The 18,852-nt window shown below is 41.8% G+C and overlaps 1 protein-coding gene across 2 annotated transcripts in view; it reads left to right on the forward strand.

Annotated features, from left to right (window-relative positions):
* The window catches only part of LOC126259638 (proton-coupled amino acid transporter-like protein CG1139), a 140,260-nt gene that overhangs the window by 54,143 nt on the left and 67,265 nt on the right, over positions 1-18,852 (forward strand). The window contains exon 1 of one of the 2 annotated variants that reach the window (XM_049956565.1): positions 14,258-14,329. The exons of the other annotated variant lie outside the window; for it this stretch is intronic. The gene's annotated coding sequence lies outside the window, so the exon portion shown is untranslated. Of the gene's footprint in view, positions 1-14,257; positions 14,330-18,852 lie in introns of those variants that run through there. 2 annotated transcript variants of the gene reach the window in all.

Raw genomic sequence — 18,852 nt, forward strand, 5'->3', positions numbered from 1 at the left:
TAATGGTCGTTCGTATTTGCAACTGCGAATACATTCCATGAATTTTTCTTTCGTCCATTTTCATATTGTCGGTGTATCACAAATTAGTCGGTGCTCTGTTCTGTCTTACAATTTACACGACTGACACAAGGGTGACACCCTGACTCCTGCACTGTAGAGTTTAATATATGCTGTCATTTTGCGATGCACCATTCTGCAGCACATCAAGCGAGAATTACAAATGATCAATGGGTTGTGTATTTTAAGCCTTACATGTCTCCAAGTTCTGTTTTTGTTACTATTTCGCATTTTTTGAATAATCTGTCGTTGTTATGCCCTGCACAATTTTATAGGTGTTTGTCCTACAACGACCGGGAGGGCGGTGTGCTGGCCACGTGCCCTCCATACCGCGTCCAATGACCCCAATGGCAGAGGATGACACGGCGGTCGGTCGGTTCTGATGGACCCGCCACGGCATTTGGACAGTGTTTACGTTCACATTTTGTTTATGGTTCGACAGATATAGTTGTGTTCTACAAATCACATTCAGAAGTGTTGCAGATGATTCACATACTTCTGGATTTTAGAGATACCAAATCCCCTCAAATCAATTTGTATCAATTACTACAGGCAACTGTCATTTATTTTCATCTGGAGCCCACGATGGTACCAAAAGTAATCTCCGCGAAAGGTGCTTGCGGCATATGCTCAGTGCCGGGTTCAAAGTGCCCACATCTCTTTCGGGGATATCAGATATGCTCAGGACGATATCACAAACTCTCATCCATAAAGTGTTTTAAAAAAAATGGCTCTGAGCACTATGGGACTTAACTGCTGAGGTCATCAGTCCCCTAGAACTTAGAACTACTTAAACCTAACTAACCTAAGGACATCACACACATCCATGCCAGAAGCATGATTCGAACCTGCGTCCGTAGCGGTCGCGCGGTGCCAGACTGTAGCGCTTAGAACCGCTCGGCCACTCCGGCCGACTAAAGTGTTTTTCATACCTTTCTGAACCTACCTTGTGAACAATGGAGGGGGGGGGGGGGCTCATAGTCTTTCTGAGGTTTCTTTCGTCCTTTTTCACAATGGCGGTATTTCACAAGTTATTAGTCTGTGCTCTGTTCCATTTTACAATTTACATGACTGACATATGGGTGAGACTAAATTCCTCTTCGAAGAGTTTGTTATTTTTTGTTATTTTCCGATGCACCACTCTGCATCACATAGAGCGAAAAAAAACTGATCCATAGCTTGTGTACATTAAACCCTACACGTTTCCAATTTCTGTTTTTGTCTTTGTGTGTGTGAAATCTTATGGGACTTAACTGCTAAGGTCATCAGTCCCTAAGCTCACACACTACGTAACCTAAATTATCCTAAGGACAAACACACACACCCATGTCCGAGGGAGGACTCGAACCTCCGCCGGTATCAGCTGCACAGTCCATGACTGCAGCGCCTCAGACCGCTCGGCTAATCCCGCGCGGCGTTTTTGTCTTTATTTTGCACTTTTTGAGGACTCTCCTTGCGTACCTGTGTGCCCCGCCGAGTGCTTCCCCGTTGTTGTTGTTGAGCACTGAACACATCGTGGCATTTATGGAAGAACGAAAATCGATTCAAAAATATTAACATGGATTCCGCATTCAGAAATCTTGTGTAACGCAACTCGTTCTGTCTGTCTAAAAACCCAAAGCACCATAAATACAAGCGCCCTGGTTGATGCCGTGTTCCTAAATTTACGGAAGGCATTCGATAATTGCCTGTTAGTGACCAGAATACGAGTTACCGACTGTTGCACCCCAGAACTATGACGGAACCCAAGGAGTTTCTAGCGGAGCGTTATTCTTAATGGGACGAAATCGACAGACCTGAAGCTAATTTCGGAGTACTCTAAGGGAGTGTAAATAGGGTTGTTGCTGTTCGCAGTGCACGTAAAAGATTTTGTGGGTAACTTCGGAAGCTCTGTGAGGATGTCCGCAGACAATGCCTTTGTCTTCAGGAAAGTTGCAACGCTAGAACGCTGTTGGATGGGTCGCTACCAACAGCAAATTGTGCCTTAGTCCTTGACCTAAGTCAGTTATTAAGCTAAGGATGATACGACAGTTAAGTAGTGTACCAGGAGACTGTTTCTTCCTGCCAGTCAGAAAACAGCGATGAAACATTTTTCCGCGACGGAATTAGAACCGGCTAACCTTGGGTCGCGAGCCGCTGCATCCACGGAATTTTGTAAGCTTGGTATCGCTACCGACCGTGAATGGCTACGCATGTTACTCAATCGGCGCTGTGAATTACATTTCTCAGAACTACATACTAACTCCAATGACGTCTGTAAATCCATTTGTTCTAGGCTACATAGGCATGCAGTGAATGCGTTTATCCTGTCGGAGTGGCCGTGCGGTTCTAGGCGCTACAGTCTGCAGCCGAGCGACCGCTACGGTCGCAGGTTCGAATCCTGCCTCGGGCATGGATGTGTGTGATGTCCTTAGGTTAGTTAGGTTTAATTAGTTCTAAGTTCTAGGCGACTGATGACCTCAGAAGTTAAGTCGCATAGTGCTCAGAGCCATTTATCTTGTCGATACGAGGATCAACAAACTGACCCACGTTTTATTTAAGTGAATTGGAGATAAGTCTGAAAAGTGTTTTACGAAAATATTCCCCCATAATATAGAGAAGAACCCACGGCAAAACAACAAAACTTAAATTTTAAATGCACTTCTACTTCGTGATTTGTGCCATACATGCAAAATAGCCTTACCCAATCGGATTCGTCTCATCAATAACAACACTTCAAGCTTCATTATTCGCGAATTCGTTTATTCGCAAAAATAATTTTACTGAAACATATTGAGCATAGGTGAACAGAAAGAGAGAGAGATAAATGAATTTGGAAGACTTAGTTTCTAAGTACAAGCAAAATCTTCAATTTGCTCCTTGTAAGAAGAACCACGTTCGTTGGTGTAATTATCATTCCCCATCACAATGTTTTGCAAAACGTGACTACATCATCTACTTTGTACTTCAGTTATAGCTTCCACACCACCAAAGGAATTTGTCACAAAATTTTAATTAATTCCAAATATATTTTCATGCAGTAGTTAACATTTAACACTAAATTTAGACGACATTATTTACAGAAATTATTCTTTTTTGTATTATATCTGAATAAACGTGTCAAATAAAGCGTACATTTGGGTTTTTAATTTGAATCGCAGATTGTGAAGTATGGTGCCAGTGTTGACAAGAAGATTCCGCTTCTTTTTAAAAGATGGCTTTATTAAGGTATTTCATGCGCCCTGTCTTACCTCCAAAAAAGTAAGCATATGGACGCCCATGTAATTTACTTTACGAGATGCTGATATTTCTAGTATCCGAGTCTCACCTCCCGTGAACTAGAGGCAAACTATTCTCAAATCGTGTTCTTCTGCAACGCTGCTACTGGCAGTTTATACTTCCATCGCTAGAGGCCACCTCACGCTGGTCACACACGTGAGAGCCACGCGCGCCTGCGCAACCGCTATCTGGCGTCGTAATTTTTCGGCGCTGAATATCCCCTCAGTTTCACCGCAACAACCGACTACTGCGGACACTTGTTCAGCGGAGTCATTATTCAGTTTCTTCTATGAGAGAATCAGATGTTTCTGCAAGCCGTCCAAATGATTTCCTTTGTGAGGAAGCGGCAAAGTAACTATTGCTTGAAGAAATTAGTCGGTTACTAATGGCTGTTGCTTCAGTGATTGGTAACAAGAGTTAAACAGAAATCCTTGGAAACAGGATCATTGACGAGCGTTTTAGGTAGTGCATTGCCCACTAGCATTACATATTAAAAGCGAAGTAACATGGACGGCAGAAGACGACGAAGCCTAGATTCGACATCTAGAAATTTTGCGTGGCTTTATACTGATAGTCTGCCCAAAACTGTCACCGAAAACAGTTGAAAATATGTCAGAAACGAGGATTATCAGTAATTGTGTGCAAAAGGACTTAGCCAAAGAAAAGGACTTAGACATTGACGATTCATTTCGAAACTGTTGTCATTTTCAACAGATACTGGTGAATCAGGAAGCATCTAAGTAATGGGATCTGAAAGTACTTTAAGCACTACCCCTTCGCCAGAACTCCGTGGAAACTATGTTTTAAGTGGACACTGGATAATCCTTCTGCCACCGGTCAAGACAGTTATTGAAATTGTTCGTGACTGGCTCCTTCGTATACGAGAAAATAATTTTTTACACAACTTTTGATTCTGAATGTGCACTGCGATTGTTGTATGTTTTACTGCAGAGCAATAATTGGTTGGAAGTAACAAGTACACTCATTTAAAGAAAAGATGTTTAGCTAGTTTTAAATTACCGCTGCGTTATAAGACAGAAAAACTGTTCAGACAGCAACGGCTATGACAGGCGTAGAAATTATAATACTTAGCACAAAATGCAGAGTAGCGAAAGAATAAGAACCGCCTAAGATACAATTATGACTGCGAGGACTTCTCTGCAGTAACATTACGCAATTTGCTCCCGAGACCAGTTCGCGGTACTGCAGAGGGACGTGTGCAAGACGAGTGGGCGTCTTGCACTTATTTGCGGCATGCACGTTCCAGGAAATATGCTGTGGTAGTTTTCCTCTGCCCTATCTTCTCCAGCAACAAAACGTCATGCTAAGCTTTCTGCGTTTCGGTAAATAAAAAAAGCAAACACTGCACTAATAGTAATCAGAATTGTATCTGAGTTGCTCTTTAGGCCGTAAAAATCAGTAAGATAGCAAATTGCAAATAATTATTGCGATTTTTTTCTCAGGAAAGTCGACACCATGTATCCTGCCTTCCAGAAAGCCTTCGCTATAGTTCCGGAGTGTCTCCTAGCAAACAATATAGGTGTATGCGAAATACCCGAAGAATATGCTATTGGAGTGAAGAGTTCCTACCAGACCAAACCAGGCACGTTTTTGCTATTGGAGAGGTACTGTCAGTGTTCGGCGTACCTCAAGGTATGGAGACAAGATCGTTACAACATACATAAACAAACTTTCACAACACATTTTCAGTTCCAGAGGTTGTTCCCAAACGATGCAGTATCGTACAGTATCACGTGTTTAGAAAATGGATACGAAAATCTTGAAGACTTGAAAATGACTTATGCTTGGTGCGCATAAATAGGCGAAAGTATCTAATTCCATTTCAGTCACTTCGACCTGTCATAACAGCCAAAGATATGCGAATATCTGTTCCGAGTGATGCATCTAGAACAAAATCTAGACTTGAGGAAGACAAATGTCTCATAAATTTACTGGGAGGTCCTAAAGCGTAATTCCTCCAAGAAGACGCTTACAAAAAGCTAGATCTACTAGAACTAAGTTGCTAGATCTACTAGAACTGAGTATTATTCATCGGTATGGGTCGCTTACATATTAACGGACGAGGTGAAGTAGATCCAGAGAAGAGCCGTACGATTCATCATGGGCTTTTAAGTCTGCGCCAAAGATTCACAGAAATTCTCTTCCACCTCCATTGGGAGGCACTACAAGAACTTACTGTTAACTGCATACAGACTTTCTCTCCAAGTTCTGAGATCACATGTTCAAATACAAGTCCAGAAACATACAGGGCGTTTCAAAAAGAAAGAGCAGATTTCAAACATTTATTTCTCAAAAACTACAAATGATAGAAACACAATTCAAACGTTTCTTGTCAGAGAAAGGTTCAAAGTTTTTCAATGGTCCGCGCAGAAGTTCCATGCAAATCCGCAGTGGCGCTGGCGTTTGTTTGTAGGAAAATGGCGACGACACCACAGGAACGATCATTTTGTGTGCTGCAATTTGCAAAGTTAGAGTCCATTGTTGGTGTGCAACGTGCATTCCGCCGTCAATTCAACAAACAGCCGCCTCGTCATAAGCAAATTTATGAGTGGCATCACAGATTCGTAGAAGATGGTTGCATCTGCAAGCGAAAAAGCACGGGTCGTCCACGCACATCGGATGAAAATGTCGAGCGTGTCCGTGCAGCTTACGAAAGGAGCCCTAGAAAATCCACGGCACGGGCAAGTCACGAACTAAACATGTCTAAAACAACGGTATGGCGCGTTCTGAGTAACCGTCTGCACATGAAGCCGTACAAACTGCAGTTATTGCAAGCATTGCGTCCTGACGACCACAACAAAAGGTTCGAATTTTCAACTGCAATTCTACAGGACATGGAAGAGGACAATTTTGCCGAACGATTAATTTTTTCAGATGAATCAACGTTTCACATTTCTGGTAAAGTTAATCGGCATAACGTACGAATTTGGGCGAGTGAAACTCCGAGGGACGTTATTCAACATGAAAGAGACTCACCAAAGGTTAACGTCTTTTGTGCAATTTCGGTAAACAAAGTTTATGGACCTTTCTTTTTCATGGAGAAAACTATCACAGGAACCATTTACCTGGACATGTTAGAAAACTGGCTATTTCCTCAACTTCAGGAAGATTCAAATCACTTCATCTTCATGCAAGATGGCGCCCCACCACACTTCTCTGAACCTGTACGACGGTACCTAAATAACACCATTCCAGGACGGTGGATTGGAAGAGCAGGAGCACAAGATCAATGTCATCGTCTGTGGCCTCCCAGGTCACCAGACCTTACACCCTGCGATTTTTATTTGTGGGGGTACATAAAGGACTGTGTTTATGTCCCACCTATGCCCGCTACTCTTCAAGAGGTACGACATCGAATTGTTGCGGCCGTGAATTCGGTAACTAAAGACCAGTTGCGTCGTGTGTGGCAAGAAATGAGATACCGGTTTGATATTTGTCGTGTAACAAATGGTGCTCATATTGAGGTACAGTTTTGATATTTGTTGTGTAACATTTGGTACTCATATTGAGTGAAGGACCGTTGGAATTGTGTTTCTATCATTTGTAGTTTTTGAGAAATAAATGTTTGAAATCTGCTCTTTCTTTTTGAAACGCCCTGTATTACTTCCTCTGATATGCATCTAGCGTAACGATAACGAAGGAAAAGTTAGAGGAATCGGGTCGTATTCTGAGGAATGCCTATGATATTTCTTCCTGCTCACTACCAATGAATGAAAGGGTAGGAAATTGGGAGTGCAGGATGATTCTCAAGCACCATACACCCTCTTCCACGCACTGCACGGCACCTTTTAGAATAAACACGTACATGCAGTGGCGATATCTATGGTAATGACTTACGTTAGCGTGATATATAAACATTGAAGGCTTCACTAACGGAGTGTTGCCTTCAGATGTACTGCCTCATCTGGATCAATTCAATGGAAAGCTTCTTCTAATTGACGTCAATTCTGCCAAGGTCAAATGCGGAAGCCTTATGACGCATGAATTTATGATCTGTTGTAACCATCAAATAACAAGTCACCGATGGATAATTGCCAGCTTCTGATTGGACTAGGGTACTCCTAAAGCAGCATTCCCTGCCTGAATAGTTTCTTTCTGGTTGTTGTTCAGCAGTGAATATGGGCAACGTAACTTCTCCGTATCTGTTCCGAGCTACACTTCACCTAACTTTTTCCATCTGAATTAATAAACTTAATCGAGAATCGAACTGTCTACCATATAGTTGATTAACAATTGCAAGTTTAAGGCCTCGAAGTAATAACAATGTTATTTCCGACTGAGAACCTATCTGTGTCATAAAGCGGCTGACATCACTGTAGACCGCACTTGGCATTACACGGTACCAGTATCTCTACTGCAAACGCTGATTCGACACTACTGAGATTTTTTGCACGGATCCATAGCCTGTAGTGAAAGTGAATGATAAGGATTGTGAAATGCTCCTATAACGGACGACATTGGCCTCAGGCGGCGAGCCTTCTGTCGGTGAGAATAGCTCGCTAATAGTCGCGAATTGCTGCGACCTCTGGGCGCTAGATGTTTAACGCAGTAGGGCAGATTGAACTTCCTGGTAGAGGGCCGCTGAAATTTCAGTTGCTGTCTGGCATCATAGCTACCTGAGTGGAAAATTTCACAGAACTAAACATTCTGTGATGACAAAGAGGTCTACGAGTCTTTATCGCCAGTAGTCGCCTTAACAATAAGGCCCTCTGAACACGTCTCTTGATGGCTCACAGTTCCACGGTCACTAATGTTATCTGCATCGACCCGTTTACTTCAGCGTTTTAATTTATCGTAATGCACTTTAACTCGTATAACTCCCTTTATAACTGACTGAGAAAGTCATCTCAAAGGTCGGAGAAACACACTGGGTTACCATCTCCATTGGGAACACGCCTAGTAAAGAACTGTGGTGTTCGAATCAACCTTTCGGTTGACGACAACTTTACTTTGTTTTCTTATTCCTTTGCTAGAGGTCTGCCGGCCGGAGTGGCCGTGTGGTTCTGGGCGCTACAGTTTGGAGCCGAGCGACCGCTACGGTCGCAGGTTCGAATCCTGCCTCGGGCATGTATGTGCGTGATGTCCTTAGGTTAGTTAGGTTTAATTAGTTCTAAGTTCTAGGCGACTGATGACCTCAGAAGTTAACTCGCATAGTGCTGGGCGCTACAGTCTGGAGCCGAGCGACCGCTACGGTCGCAGGTTCGAATCCTGCCTCGGGCATGGATGTGCGTGATGTCCTTAGGTTAGTTAGGTTTAATTAGTTCTAAGTTCTAGGCGACTGATGACCTCAGAAGTTAACTCGCATAGTGCTGGGCGCTACAGTCTGGAGCCGAGCGACCGCTACGGTCGCAGGTTCGAATCCTGCCTCGGGCATGGATGTGCGTGATGTCCTTAGGTTAGTTAGGTTTAATTAGTTCTAAGTTCTAGGCGACTGATGACCTCAGAAGTTAACTCGCATAGTGCTGGGCGCTACAGTCTGGAGCCGAGCGACCGCTACGGTCGCAGGTTCGAATCCTGCCTCGGGCATGGATGTGCGTGATGTCCTTAGGTTAGTTAGGTTTAATTAGTTCTAAGTTCTAGGCGACTGATGACCTCAGAAGTTAACTCGCATAGTGCTGGGCGCTACAGTCTGGAGCCGAGCGACCGCTACGGTCGCAGGTTCGAATCCTGCCTCGGGCATGGATGTGCGTGATGTCCTTAGGTTAGTTAGGTTTAATTAGTTCTAAGTTCTAGGCGACTGATGACCTCAGAAGTTAACTCGCATAGTGCTCAGAGCCATTTGAACCATTGCTAGAGGTCTACCACTGCGAATTCAAATATATTGTTCGTAACAGGAAGGCACTATGACCTCGAACCCAGCGTGTATGTGTATCACACTGTCAGCTCCTCCGAGCTATAAAGTAAGACCCCTCTGGCCCAGCCTTCCAGACTCCATCCCTCCACACTTCAACACGAACTTGCTATCCATATCTTATCTCCTTTTTCCGTCCCACAGTATTATCCACGAAAGTCTCTCATTTATTACACATTTCCTATTCTGTGTCGGTACCTTCCTATTCTCATTCCTCTTTCTTCAGTCACAAAATTTTATCTGTAACTTTCCATGGTTAGATTATCAGACAAGCAAGCAAATTCGACACTTTGACTAATGTCCATCGTCTTTATGTTAAGAGTCCCTCACTTTTCGTAAAATCAACTATCATGATTCGTAGACAGTGAACAACATTCTGAAACATAATTTTCACTGCGAAGTGATAAAAGTGAAGATGAAAGCTACCTGCACATTTCATCTTAGTTTTTAAGATAATATCGCAGCCAACTACATTAAAAAAGTTGAGAATCTTAATACGATATTGAAAAGTGCCCTCCCCGTTACTTACTACAACTTACCAGCTATCATGATCTGCTTGTGAAATGCCTTGTCCCTGAATTGATGCTGTACACACATAGTTGCCTCGCATATATCACGGATTTGTGGATTTGATTGGAGTGTTTTAGCACAAATACTTGAAACATAAATCACGTTGCATGGAACGACTCTGCTACCAGCAAGGTGTTTTTCTTCTAAATGTACGGTTTTGTAACGACACCTTTGCTGGTTAACTCATAATTATTACGTTGCAGCTTATGAAATATTCCATTTTATCTCAGTTGGTAGACCAAAGATAATATTTGGAATGATACAATGCTGCGGAGATTTGGAAGGACCGGAGACAGTGGTAGTAATGAAACTGATGTCTACGAGATCTTATGTGTCACTTTCAAAAGGCCCAGTATTTGCTATAGCGAAAGGCTACATTATTTGTGGAGTAATAAGTGGATTCTGTGGCCCTGACGTAGGAGAAGGAAAAAAAGGTGGGACGACGAAGATCAGTTACGTAACATGGCGAGGATAGCACAGCCGAGATGAACAGTGTGAGCTGCTAACCTAATCTTGTGCGTTGTGATGCAACTGTTAACACTTCTTCGTATTACACTCACTCACTTTTCATAGCTATAGGTTACTAACGCTGTACATACTGCCTCCTCCTTAATACAAAATTAGGTAGTTGTTGGAGGTAGAAGGAAAAAGATGTTTCTTCAATAGAAACATACCTATGGGAGACCAAATGATGATTTCACTGACCGATCGGTAGGATCAGCTAATCTGCTGCAACTGGTTCTGGCTGTGCTCGTGTTTGTCATACATACGTTCAGCGCAGGAATGCTTTGAAAATGCAGGACCTTCCGATATCGGTGTGCAAATGTGATCGAAGTAAAACTGGGTAATCTACCGTCGCCGATTTTGACTGCTTTAATCAAGCTGTAATATGAAGGCTTCGGCAGAAGAAAGTGCTAACCCATGCAAGCCTAGTTTTGAGTTATTGCAATGTTACACATTTGTTTAATTCAAATACAAGATCATAAATACAATAATAAAAAGCAATTTATATAGTAGACAGTTATTTCGAGAGGTAAATTTAGAATTCCTTGTACCCAGCGCTTATCCTTGTTAAATTGAGAGATAGTACTTTCTTTCGCCGACGCCTTCACATAAGAGAACGCTGAACAAAAATATTACCTGTTGATAATCTGATCACAAAGTGCCAAACATTGTTTGGTGTATGCCGTAACACTCGTATCATCTGGAAGAAGCAGTCACGTTTAGTACGAGTCTAATTCGCGGGCAAAGCTATCAGTTCCGTCGGATGTAAATGAAACGATAGTTACATCATATAATGACAAGAAGGATTACAGGCATTTATTTTTGTCCCTGACAAACTGTCAATAGACTCCACAAAATGTGGCTTGATTTATCATCAATAAAATACTTTGACTTCATACGTTTAATTTCAGTGCGATCACCACATATCATAATCCCCTTCGGACGAGCTTGGAAATACTGAACTTATAAATCTTTTTTAGGTTTGTTACAGATGAACATTGGTCCTTGGAAAAAAGATTAACGGACAAATTTGGACTATCATCATTTACATGTCTCATAAGAAGGTACATAATTTCTTGAAGTATTTTTTTCCCCGCTCAGGAGTCGCAACAATTTTTGTGTCTCATGTCAGTGAACTCGTTGATTTCTCCTCTGTCCTCCCTGGAACTGTGATACTCCTTCATTTATCCTGAACTTTTACAAGTACTTTTTTTGTTAGATGAGTCATAGGAATCACTGTACATAGACATCAAGATGACCAGCTTTGTCAGGTAACTTGCCAGTAAAATTGCCCTGTAATATTTTGCCGAAGCAGCTCCTAGTCCACGAATATTCTTGAGTCGTTCATTTCTCTACAGCTGTGGGGCAATGTATTTTGTGTATTTTCAACAACAGGAAATAAACGTATTGTGAATTGGATCGGGAGCACGGAGGAATCCGTATGCCGAATTTTTTAACGTGACATTCTCAGTCATGCTGTGCTTCTTCATTCCTTTGTACTAGTATCTTACTTTCTTCCAGTGTAGCCTTCCTCATCAAGGCATATTATTCATTCATTTCACTTCAGTACTTCCGTGGCAACATTTGACTGTTATTTACATCTGATCTCTCCCCGGTCCTGACCAGTAATTGATGACTTAATTTGTTATATTTTATTTACCTTCTGTTTGTTAAAGAACGTCTACTATTCAGTTGGGAAAACTGGCGTGCTTCAGTACATGATGTAACAGTCGAAAAGGATACAGACAGAGCCTAACATAGCAATGAACTTAAACAACCGTCTATGACACAGAGACTTACGATTTAACGATGAGGACCATACGATGTATCGCCATTAGAGTGTAAAAGTCGAGAATGGAATCATAAAGACTTGTGATATGCTTCTGAGAAAATATCTCGTCAAAGAAACGACACCCGATGCCCCAGTTTCCTCTTGATACTAATATTTGCTCGAAAAGTTATCTATGGATAAGTCTGACTCATCACGCTGTATGAACGCAAATGACCTACTGAGTAAAAGGATTATGGCCCTGCTCCAGTTGAGGAAGCACGTAACGTCACTAAGTTACTTTGGAATAGCTCTGTACTTTCGTGTTTCAGGGATCGATACTAGAGGGACAGTAAATCGTATGCAGTGGCATCCAGCACAAAAATCCACCTGTTCTGGCGGTATGATGACTCTCAAGGAATGCCTGATTGTGTAGTCACAGACGTCTTCTGAAGTGCACTCGTCGTTCGATATCAAATAAAACGCAAATTGATCATCGAAAACTGCTGGCCTCAATATAAGGAGCGTCTATGACAACACCTCAGAATAGCACAAACGAATCAAACGCCAGTTGGCTGTGAATGGAAGGAAACTAAAAGACGCACACAACGCAGATCTTACTGTTATTGCGCAAGGTGGTGTGCTATCGTTCTGAATGGGACAGACTGCCTACCTATGGTGCAATTTAGCACTGTCTGGTGGCATCAACAAACTTGTAGCGTAATAAACAAGCAATGGAAAGCGCCTATCATCTGATAGTGCCCATATCTGGTATTCTACTGCAGTTCTCTGAAAAATGGGTGTTCGACCTCATCTCTCCCATCCCTTATGTCGCTCTATGTTGCTACCAGAACAGTCGAAGTGGCGTCCGCAACCTAGTCCAAGCGCTTCTTGTTGCTGAAAACTTTGACGAATGTTGCTTTTTGCTCCATCTTTACTGATTATGAGCTGTTTCTCAGTCATAAAATGCACCTATTCCATAGGAAAGCGTAAGTCCCTGTGGCCATTGTACCCAAGCAGTTCTCATCAAAATGCAATCAGGGATGCAACCGCCTATGGATATACGCCTAATCAAGATTCGTTACATTTCTTATAGTCTTTCTGTATATTATTTTTCATTCTATGGGAACCAAATATAGCACGTAATGAATGAAGGTGTCAGCACATTAATAATAATTAAATACATTGCACAACAGTCATAACAAGCACCGACTAGTACACGAAAAGACACTTCTAAAATAGGACAAGCCTCTTCGCTAGTTAATAGACCAGGTATGCAATCCAAATACAGCTTACATACTACACGATAGGACACTCGATGCCTCGTCGTGTAACGCGGGATTTAAAGTATAGCTTAGGCAAGAGAGTACTTATTTCGAGGTGAGACTCGTTTCTAAATTATCAAAGGTAATTAAATGGGGATTATGTCATTGTCTTTTGTGCAACGGATGTATGTGAAATAAAATTAACATCATTCGCTGATCGGCCTTTTATCTTCAAAAGCACCATCAGTGACGATTTTCTCTAAAGCCCTACATTTGTAAGCAGAAACATTCCCTGTTTTTGTGTTATAGAAACAAAATGCACACAGAATGAAGCAGCCCTATGTTCACACTCAAATACACTTTCGTACACTGTAAGAGTGCATTGAGATTGGATATTGTGTCACTGACAGAATGTTCATTACAAAGTAATATCAGTACCTGAACAAATAACAATAGAAATCGAGAAAATTTCTGAACAAGAATTTCAGGACCAAATACATGAGAAAGCCAGCAACTTAGTTTTTGACAGGGTTCCACCAGGAACAGTCATTTGTCATACTCACTACTAAGGCACACGAAACGAAACCGAGCAGCCGGAAACGGTAAACATCGTGAGTGTACACCGAGCTCTGAGGTGTGCGCCCTTTCGCAGAACAGGAAGCGGGACCACAAGGGGCACCCATCTTCCTCCGCGAGCGCTGTGTCTTATCAGCGGAAATGCAGCGCCAGCGCGGGCCAGTACTATTCCATTCGGAAGGCGCCGACCCCACAAAGCTAAACCCACCCCGCGACGGTCACGGACCGTATGGCAGGGCTGCAGGGCTGTCAGCTTTTTACGTCTGGCCACGGGCATGCGCATTATCACAGCCCCGCCCTCTCGCATCCCCCTCTCCCCCCCTCCCCCCTCCCGACGCTTGACTTATGCCTGGCTGTACGGACTTGTGGTCATTCCCGTGTCGTCACCCGCAGCTGACACGCACAACTGAACTACTTGTGCAGACTTGCATCTCATCACCCACAGTACAAACGCGAAAGGTAAGCAACCAGCCGAGATCACCAGCACTACTCTTAGCAAACAATCTTCTCCTTTTTAATATATTGAATATTGTTATTTTTGTAAATCATTATTGTTTATTCGCATGCCTTATGTTTAGAAGCTACTACTGTCATACTTAATAGTGTCCCAGATAGGGCAAACGATTATAATGTTGACAATTTAACTGCACACCTATTAAGCCCAAAGTCACATAATAGTTTCAGTAATTACCATTTGTATTTTTTACGATGTCCATCTCTATATTGTAATGCGTCCCACACGGCTGTTGACGGTACAGCGGTACTTACAATTTAACCCAAAGCAAGCTTCTGTTTTCGAGTTCCCGTCTGGCGCTGTGTTTCCGGCTCAAAGTCACGACAAATTTCATTTGCTTAAAATAATGTGCGGTTCAGATTTCTCGAGTTTGAAAAGTGAATTGTCACAGTAGAACTCATTCATCTACAGAGTTCCAGGCTGTTTCAAAATCCTAATGCTTAATTAGGATAATGTACTAAATTACAATATTTTTCGAATTCTTCACACTGATTTCATAATAGTGAAGACTTTTGGTTTCCTACTCGTTTATGTATGAAGAACTTTTGCATGTAGTTAATAGAGCATAATTGCAGAACAACCTTTCTAAAGCCCCTGTTTGTGAGGCTGTATTCAGATTTAGTGATATCACCATTATATCTTCATTATATGTATGTTTCCCGAAAGAGTTACGTATATTGTAAATGAGCTTTTGTTCTAAAGATTTGCCTGTCAAGATTATATTTGTGAAACCCTTAAAAGGTGGTGATGAGCAATTTATCAGATGTAGAGTCAGATAGATACTCCGCAGACACCTTCAGTGGCGAATGCATGTGGAACTGGTAGCAATATATTCATCTCGTTTGTTTCAAATAAGGCTATGGCTGATAGTTCCCTTTTCTCTTTATCCCTGAAGCACGAAAATTATTAAGTTCTGTATTTTTCTCTTTGTGAGTCGTCAGTCTTCTGACTAGTTCAATTTGGTCCACTATGATTCCCTGTCTTGTGTCACCCTCTTCATCTCAGAGTAGTATTTTTACCTTAAATACTCAATTATTTGTTCCCTATGTCTGAATCTCTGTCTTTCCCTATAATTTATACTCTCTCTTCTAAAACCATGGTAGTTTTCCTTGTTGTCTTAACACATGTCTTATAATCCCGTCGTTTCTTGTAGTTATCGTTTTCCATACACGTCTTACCTCGCAAATTCTGCGGACAACCTCCTCATTTCTTATCTTGTTAATCCACTTAATTTTCCGCGCTCTTCTGTTGCATCACATCTTAAACATTTAGATTCTCTTATTTCCAGGCTTTTTCCACAGTCCGTGATTCACGTCCATTCGGTGCTGTGCTCCAGGACATTCTCAGAAATTTCATCATCAAATTAAAGCTTACGTTTGACATTAGCAGGCTTCTTTTGGTTAGCAATGTCCTCTTTGCCTTGCTGGTTGGTTTTTTATGTCCTCCTTCGTTCGTTCGTCATGTGTCACTTTGTTTCCAAAGTAGAAGAATTCCCTCACTTCGAATGCTAGTAGACCGCAATTTTGATGTTCAGTTGTCGCTAATCTCGTTTATGTTGTTCCTCCTCAATGCTTTCGGCGTTCTTTGGTTAGCTCTCAGTCCTTATTTTGCACGCACCAGACAGCTCATTCAACAGATGTTGTAAATCTTTCTTATTTTCACAGCTGAATCACCAGCAAATACTTTTACTAATGTCCTTTCGACCTGGATTTTAATCCCTCTTTTGAAACATTCTTTTATTACTTTTACTGCTTCTAAGATGTACATCAATAGAGGAGAAAGTCTCATCTTTGCCCTACGCCCTTCAGTACGAGCCAACGTATAAGATCTCTACCCTGCTGGAAGATACTGTTCTTCATTAGTCTTCTTTTATTAGGTCATAGTACGCATTTCAACACTGTACAGGTACCCTGAGGGGCCCCAAATCCTTAGACCAATTAATTGCACTTAAATGAGAAGTGGGCTTCTGAGAATAAGCTGCAGCCAGGGTCCAGAAGCAACCGTTTAACCATGTCCGTCTTGTCATTGTGACATTGCTTGACTACAGCTCATGGGTGGAGAGCATACGAGAAAAGATGTAACATTCCTTCGAAAAAATAAAGCACAGGTGTTAGAGGACCAAATTAAATATTTGACTTCTAGTTGGTCATTACCACTATCAGCTACATAGCTGTTCCAGACTTTTTTCGTATTACTACAAATATGGAATTACTACACATGCGTTTATCTAGCTATGAGGCACCTTTTTCATGTCGTTGGACGGCGCAAAACGTAGGCACACCGTGAGACAGACTCTAAATGAAGTGCGGTACTTCCACATCTACTCTTCAACTTTTAGCCGCCGGGAGACAGCTTCGTCTGTTACTGAGCACAACAATTTAGAGCGCAAACTTGGAAGCTTAGGGGGAGTGCGGATAGCTGTTCATTAATACTGCGGTAAAACGATGAGTCATCAGTGAGACGTTGTTTGTGCTTCCCGCAGAGTCTAATTCGAGGCGCACACACTCTAATTAAGTTATACTCTATTTCAAAATTCTCTCACATGGCTCTACCCTCTGCGACGCAACGGGAGGTGCGAAGAGTCAGGTTAAAACACAACCACGAATTTAATACCATATTTCCCACGTATTTTATTGATACAAATTTAATGCAAAGTACTTTCCTTACAATATTGTTCATTTTTACGAACTCTCTGGATGTACAAAAAAAGAAGAAAAAAACAGTGCCTCCTGTCAATGTTCCACAAAACAATCAGCGCGCAGTTTACTGGTTTCGGGCAGTTTTGCAATCTCCAAATGACTACTTTTTCTATTGATACACAACAAGGAAGCTTTACTGGACAATTAACAAATACATTTTATAATTAAATGAAAAAGAACGATTCGTTAACAGGAAACTAGAAACAGAATTCAGGAATACAGGTGCAGCGCCTCAGTTCTAAATGCAAACATGAGAACTAAATCACAAGTGTAAGAATTTTAACAGCTCAGTAGGGCTTCATTCGTGTATACCTCCTTACATATTTTTGTATGAACATGACCATAACATTGCACGTAGAGTAATATATCTCTTTGGCGTCTTTAACTCTGCATGTAAGTCGTGTTCATAAATACCACTTACATACACTGACAGCGTCTGTGAAATGTAATGCAGAAGAAACTAGGAGTAAGGTATCTGATCCCAAATGACATCCATAATCAGTATTCGCCTGTAAGTGCCTTGCTTCCAGATAAGACGGATCTGTGCAGTCAGACGATCCGACAGTTAATCACTCACTATTTGTTGGCCTGCCACTGTTTAACTTTTGACTGATACTCGCACTGTAGTTCACCAGCCTGCACATACCGCTGACGTTCCAATGACTGTATTACTACAAAATGTAGCCACACGAAGGTGGTCATGACTGGTCAAAGTCGGTAATAATACAACAAAAAATTTAGGAGAAACTTCTGGTGTCACTAGATGGAAAATTATTTTTATGGAAATTTGTTGCAAAACATTTTTTATTCTAGTCTTAGTCGCACATTGTACAAACTGTAACATGTTTTTGTCGGTGGTGGGCATCTACGGACCTCGGTATCCAAATGTGCTAATAGAAAAGCACGTTAACGTACTTGAGTACACAGCTATGGAGTTGGTTTTGAAACCAGCCATCGTTTTCTCTGTGTGTGGCTGATGTTCTAAAAGTGAGCGTTAATGTTATATTTACAGTGCAGCCTTTCGTAAGCAAAATCAGGAACCTGATAGTGTTCCGAGTACCGTAAGTGCTACTCCTCTTGTACTTCTACTTCTACAGGGATACTCTGCAAATCACATTTAAGTGCCTTGCAGAGGGTTCATCGAAGCACCTTCACAATTCTCTATTACTCCAATCTCGTATAGCGCGTGGAAAGAAAGAACACCTATATCTTTCCGTACGTTCTCTGATTTCCCTTATTTTATCTTGGTGATCGTTTCTCCCTATGTAGGTCGGTGTCAACAAAATATTTTCGCATTCGGAGGAGAAAGTTGGTGATTGTAATTTCGTGAGAAGATTCCGTCGCAACGAAAAACTCCTTTTTTTTAATGACGTCCAGCTCAAATCCTGTATCATTTCAGTGACACACTCTCCCATATTTCGCGATAATGCAAAACGTGCTGCCCTTCTTTGAACTTTTTCGATGTACTCCGTCAGTCCTATCTGGTAAGGATCCCACACCGCGCAGCAGTATTCTAAAAGAGGACGGACAGGCGTAGTGTAGGCAGTGTCCTCAGTAGATCTGTCAGTTTTCTAAGTGTCCCGGTAATAAAACGCAGACTTTCGTTAGCCTTCCCCGCAACATTTTCTATGTGTTCCATTCAGTTTAAGTTGTTCGTAATTGTAATTCCTAGGTATTCAGTTACATTTGCGGCCTTTAGATTTGACTGATTTATAGTGTAACCGAAATTTAACGAATTCCTTTAAGCACTCATGTGGATGGCCTCACAC

Source organism: Schistocerca nitens, chromosome 5, assembly GCF_023898315.1.
Source record: "Schistocerca nitens isolate TAMUIC-IGC-003100 chromosome 5, iqSchNite1.1, whole genome shotgun sequence".
NCBI lineage: Eukaryota > Metazoa > Arthropoda > Insecta > Orthoptera > Acrididae > Schistocerca > Schistocerca nitens.